Below are 7,127 nucleotides of genomic sequence, written 5' to 3' on the forward strand. Positions count from 1 at the left end.
ACGTGCCATTAGTTGACGTCGTATATTCGGTACACATTATATCTTGAAACCATTTAGTTTGTTCCACATATAGCCACTTGTTGTTGTTTTTTTGTTTCGTTTTTTTTGCCATCATTTCACGCGTAGGTAGCTATAGTAGGTTATAGTTCCGGCTTGGTAATTATAAGAAAATAAATAATGTTAGATTTATTTTAAATAGTTTTTGTTTCATTTTTCTCAGGACATGCTTTACAATAAATAAATTAAACGTATATCATGGTGTCCAGCCTCACGCGATTTATTCATGAAGTCGTCACTAGGTGGGGCTGAAGTATTCCTGTGGGTTTCAAGATGCTCGACAGGCTTGAGGGAGGCAAATCCATATCACTATAAGAAGATTTATATTCTCATTTCCATGAATAAGTAGGCTACTGATGATATGAGATCTTATAGTTTGTGCTAGAAAGATCTGCACAGGAGACAACAAAGCTGAAAACAGGAACACATTCTTAGGATCCCTATGGTCCTGATGCAACATCCTCTACTTTCACTCTCGCTGTGTGTGTGTGTGTGTGTGTGTGTGTACAATAATATGATTACTTGTGAGCAGTGATGGGATCAAGTCTAGCCGTAATGTAATTATCACATGGAGAACGAGCTATCAGTGCATTATCAGCTTTCACTCATCCACATCATCAGCTCTGTAACCATGTCCAAACGCTGGAGCGGTTCAAGTTTTTAATATAACAAACACTCAAGTTAAACAAAACAGATGACTGCACTTTGTAATTATTGAGGATTTGATCAGAATGATCTCTGTCCCTTCTTTCCATCTCTCTTTTTCCTCCGCACATACATAGTCACCTCACATTAGTGTTCTTTATGCAGTCTCAATAATGCATTGATTTTCTCCTAGTTTACAAAATATTCCATGACAACCACGTTCCTTCTTTACTACTATAAGCATCTCTGTCTCTATGGCAACCTTCTTTGCTCTCTAAAGATTCAGAGGGAAAAGCTACAGGACAAAGAGTCCGAAAAAGAGAATGAGATGGAGAGAGCCAAGGCCAGGCGGATGTTCTGTTTGGATTGAACATCTCATACAGAATAGGCTACAGGATGACAAATGAAAATTCTCTCTGTGTCTCTCTTTCAGATTTTCAAGACGGACTATCTATCTATCTGTCTATCGATCTGTTTATCTAGGTGCAGGTTTTTGGAAAAGATGTCAGTGTGCAGGTACAATATAACTACACTCAGTGTTGCTGCTGCCATTCCATGGTGTTGATGGACAGCGTATAGGAAGAGAGAGCATATTGAATTTCATTGGTTCAGGTAGGGTTGGTGGGTGGGGCTAGAATGCCCCAGTGACGACTGCGTCAGAATGTGCGTCAAATTCGTGTTTCAGAATAGTAACCTTCCTTGAGGGAGGGGGTATATCGTGGAACTACTTCTCTGCTGCATGAATTTGATATTGCACTACTCAAAGTTTCTCTCTCTCTCTCTCTCTCTCTCTCTCTCTCTCTCTCTCTCTCTCTCTCACACACACACACACACACACACACTCACACACGCAGTGATGGGATCAAGTCTAGCCGTAATGTAATTATCACATGGAGAACGAGCTATCAGTGCATTATCAGCTTTCACTCATCCACATCATCAGCTCTGTAACCATGTCCAAACGCTGGAGCGGTTCAAGTTTTTAATATAACAAACACTCAAGTTAAACAAAACAGATGACTGCACTTTGTAATTATTGAGGATTTGATCAGAATGATCTCTGTCCCTTCTTTCCATCTCTCTTTTTCCTCCGCACATACATAGTCACCTCACATTAGTGTTCTTTATGCAGTCTCAATAATGCATTGATTTTCTCCTAGTTTACAAAATATTCCATGACAACCACGTTCCTTCTTTACTACTATAAGCATCTCTGTCTCTATGGCAACCTTCTTTGCTCTCTAAAGATTCAGAGGGAAAAGCTACAGGACAAAGAGTCCGAAAAAGAGAATGAGATGGAGAGAGCCAAGGCCAGGCGGATGTTCTGTTTGGATTGAACATCTCATACAGAATAGGCTACAGGATGACAAATGAAAATTCTCTCTGTGTCTCTCTTTCAGATTTTCAAGACGGACTATCTATCTATCTGTCTATCGATCTGTTTATCTAGGTGCAGGTTTTTGGAAAAGATGTCAGTGTGCAGGTACAATATAACTACACTCAGTGTTGCTGCTGCCATTCCATGGTGTTGATGGACAGCGTATAGGAAGAGAGAGCATATTGAATTTCATTGGTTCAGGTAGGGTTGGTGGGTGGGGCTAGAATGCCCCAGTGACGACTGCGTCAGAATGTGCGTCAAATTCGTGTTTCAGAATAGTAACCTTCCTTGAGGGAGGGGGTATATCGTGGAACTACTTCTCTGCTGCATGAATTTGATATTGCACTACTCAAAGTTTCTCTCTCTCTCTCTCTCTCTCTCTCTCTCTCTCTCACACACACACACACACACAAACCTTCTCACACACGTTAGCACTCAAACTTGTAGTGGTATACTTCTCTTGCAGTATACAAGCCATGCAAGCAAGTGTGTGCGAGTTCTACCACAGCTCTCTGTCTGACCTTGATTTGTTCATTTAATCAGGGGACGACTACATCTCTTGGGTGCTGTAGCTGCGGAAACAGGTGTAAGTGTCTCCAGGTTCAGGATGACTCATCACATAGACATACAGCCACATTTATTCTTTTTTTTTTTTTAATCATTCAAATACATGATCTTGTTCATTCAAACCTTTGTGTCTGTCTGTCAACAGGATCTATAGGATGCACACAAAAATAAACATCTATCTATCTATCTATCTATCTATCTATCTGTCTGTCTGTCTGTCTATCTATGTCTTTTGGTCTGAGTCTCAATAGTATACAATTTATTGGTAGGCCAGCCTGTATTCCGTGCTTATGTGTTGTGTTAGATATGAATCAGTGATGTTGTTGTTGTTTTTTCTCTCTCTCTCTCTAGAAAGGAGCATGACAGCTACTTTGATCAGTTAAGCATCTTTTCTGACTATCTGTCTTCCATATTTTCTCTCTCATTATCTTTCTTTCTGTTTATCACTCAGTCTGTTTCACAGACTTCATGCACCTTACCTCTTTTGTTGTTCTGCCCATTGAGTGACAGTTAGTTGGTTCATCCAGACTGCTGTATACTGAAATAATTGGCCAGAAAGTGCTTCTTAGTCCAGTCTACCTGTGAAGGAATGAGTGACAGTACAGCAAAGTGCCGTGAACATTTCTGCACATGATACTGAAATGGAAAGATGATTATACACTGATCAAAACAACAGAAGGTAGAAACAGGAATGGAGGTGTAGCAGTACACTGTATGCTGGCCAGAAAAACAGAGTGTACTGAGTGAGAGCAAGTGCGTGCTGCTAATGAGTCACCAACCACATCACCTCTGCGCTGCGTGAGTCACCTACAGGTACAGTGATGAATGGATAGAGGCAGAGAAGAGCAGACAGATGAGATAGACAACAGACAAAATAGATGAATAAAATAAAAGTTAAAGCGTATGTCAAACAAAGACACATCTCCATCAGGTTTATTCAGATTTCAGTTTTCAATGTCAGGACTCATTTAGGATGGAGCCTATGGGGAAATAAAACACCTTATTTTTTTCAGAGGCCCAAACTGAGCAAAACAATGTGGTGCAGCTGCTGATATTTATATGGCCAACAAGAAGGTATGAGATTCTGATTAAATTAACGAAACCTTTATAATAGAAGACATACAGTACATAAAATGCATATAAATATCAGTTGTCACTCTATATCTCCCAGAAATATGTCTTAGTAAGATGATATTTAAATGCTTAGTTTTATGATCAAAGCTTTTTCATTGCAGTGATGATTGAAAGGTATAATAATTGAAAGGTTTCATTTTTCGTTGCTTCAATTTCTTAAGTGGTCTTCTTGGATCAGGTTTATTCAGATTTCAGTTTTCAATGTCAGGACTCATTTAGGATGGAGCCTATGGAGAAATAAAACACCTTATTTTTTTCAGAGGCCCAAACTGAGCAAAACAATGTGGTGCAGCTGCTGATATTTATATGGCCAACAAGAAGGTATGAGATTCTGATTAAATTAACGAAACCTTTATAATAGAAGACATACAGTACATAAAATGCATATAAATATCAGTTGTCACTCTATATCTCCCAGAAATATGTCTTAGTAAGATGATATTTAAATGCTTAGTTTTATGATCAAAGCTTTTTCATTGCAGTGATGATTGAAAGGTATAATAATTGAAAGGTTTCATTTTTCGTTGCTTCAATTTCTTAAGTGGTCTTCTTGAAATATTAGTAACAATATAGAAGTTATTTTGTTTACTTTATAAAAGAATCAGTAAATATTTCACAGCAAAAAGAAACATGAACGACAACCTTAAGGTGGAAGCTTTTAAAATTATACTAAAAGGCCTCTTACTTGCTAAAAAAGTATTAACTATAATTAAGATAGAAAGGTGTGTATTGTGTATAACAGCGATTTCAGCAAAGTTTTGATCATGTTAATGACTTAGAAATTTGCGTATTATATATAATCAGTAGGCTTTGAGGGTTCATTTCAAAACATCAACACAGAGACAGAAATCAATTCAGAAATTTCCACAACAGACATATCCAATTAAACACATTTAAAATATGCTTGGACTTGAACTTGGACTTAATATCTGTCCTGGGAGTTCAGGGCAAAAGGTGTTTGCAAACAAACACAGCCCACACTTCTTCACTTACTCTTGGTCATCATCAAATTTTCTAGCCCAAACTGCTACCAAACTGTCTTGTGCTGGTCCTTTGAAATCTGGTTCCAGATCTAACAGCAGAAATAGTTAACTTAATTGCAGTGTCTTAACCCAGCTTTTTCTATATTTCATGTGACTATGTTAAATCATAAAAAGAGGAGTGTTAAGGAGAAGCACTCTCCAGAGAGCTTTCTAAGATCTATGTTCGCACTTGGAGGAGATTTTATTTTCACTTTTAGCTTTTTACAGGGTATGTAATTGAACACTCTTTCACTGTGAAACATGCATACGCACAAACATGCATTGGAAGATGCGATTTAAAGAAATTTTCCACAATGTGTGTGTGTGTGTTTATCCCATCAGTTAAAATAACATAAGTAAGAAAGCAGTTAGTCAGTTCATCAGTGCGTTAGATAGCAAAGTGCCATGAAGTAATTAATGATGACATCAAACCTGAAAAACCAGCAGGTGCCATAATGTGATCTCTTGCTTCCTGCAAAACATATTAAAGCGTTAATGTGAAACATGCATACGCACAAACATGCATTGGAAGATGCGATTTAAAGAAATTTTCCACAATGTGTGTGTGTGTTTATCCCATCAGTTAAAATAACATAAGTAAGAAAGCAGTTAGTCAGTTCATCAGTGCGTTAGATAGCAAAGTGCCATGAAGTAATTAATGATGACATCAAACCTGAAAAACCAGCAGGTGCCATAATGTGATCTCTTGCTTCCTGCAAAACATATTAAAGCGTTAAATTAATTATGACAGCATATTCGAATGAAGAAATACAAGCAGGTGAATTTAAAAACAGAAAGATAATCTGAATTCATATATCTAAATATTACTACAAAACTAGGTGTATACGCAAGGTCATCAATCAGATGAAAGTGTGCACTCATTATTTCTAAATCTGTCTTTATAATATAATCTGGATAATAATATAATATATACAGGTGCATCTCAATCAATTAGAATGTCATGGAAAAGTTCATTTATTTCAGTAATTCAACTCAAATTGTGGAACTCGTGTATTAAATAAATTCAATGCACACAGACTGAAGTAGTTTAAGTCTTTGGTTCTTTTAATTGTGATGATTTTGGCTCACATTTAACAAAAACCCACCAATTCACTATCTCAACAAATTAGAATACTTCATAAGTCCAATAAAAAAAACATTTTTAGTGAATTGTTGGCCTTCTGGAAAGTATGTTCATTTACTGTACATGTACTCAATACTTGGTAGGGGCTCCTTTTGCTTTAATTACTGCCTCAATTCGGTGTGGCATGGAGGTGATCAGTTTGTGGCACTGCTGAGGTGGTATGGAAGCCCAGGTTTCTTTGACAGTGGCCTTCAGCCACTGTCAAAGAAACACAATGGACCAACACCAGCAGATGACATTGCACCCCAAATCATCACAGACTGTGGAAACTTAACACTGGACTTCAAGCAACTTGGGCAATGAGCTTCTCCACCCTTCCTCCAGACTCTAGGACCTTGGTTTCCAAATGAAATACAAAACTTGCTCTCATCTGAAAAGAGAACTTTGGACCACTGTCACCATATTCTAATTTGTTGAGATAGTGAATTGGTGGGGTTTTGTTAAATGTGAGCCAAAATCATCACAATTAAAAGAACCAAAGACTTAAACTACTTCAGTCTGTGTGCATTGAATTTATTTAATGCACGAGTTTCACTATTTGAGTTGAATTACTGAAATAAATGAACTTTTCCACGACATTCTAATTTATTGAGATGCACCTGTATATAATATAATATAATCTTTCTATAAGCTGTCTTTCTCAGCTTCTTTCATTCTCTCTCTCTCTCTCTCTCTCTCTCTCACACACCTTCTCTCTGTCATCACTCTCTCTAATCTAAGAGCTTTACTTCCCCTCTGTCGCCTCTGTGTGACTAATCAAATCTGCAGAGGAGGTGTCTACACAACAGGAGTGAAATCAATAATCAGGCCCATGAGGTGGGGGAGCCAGTGCACCATGTGTGCTTGTGTGTGTTTTTGTGTGTGTTTTTGTGTGTGTATCTATATTAATGCAACAGTGGGGAGAAAACAAACTAAACATAAACAATAAAAATACCTATGAAGCACATACAATTTAATTGTATAATCTAACATAATTGTGTTTATTTATATTTATATTATTGAAATTATGTTTATAAATGTAGAAATCTCTACATATATATATATATTCTAAATAATATATAAATAATAAATAAATACATAAATATAATTTTGAAGTAGAAAGACTGATACTCCAATAATCTCTCTCTCTCTATATATATATAACATCTATCTATCTATCTAGAGTGTAAGAATATATATA

Source organism: Sinocyclocheilus grahami, unplaced genomic scaffold (genome assembly GCF_001515645.1).
Source record: "Sinocyclocheilus grahami isolate Dianchi unplaced genomic scaffold, SAMN03320097.WGS_v1.1 scaffold464.1, whole genome shotgun sequence".
Classification (NCBI taxonomy): Eukaryota; Metazoa; Chordata; class Actinopteri; order Cypriniformes; family Cyprinidae; genus Sinocyclocheilus; species Sinocyclocheilus grahami.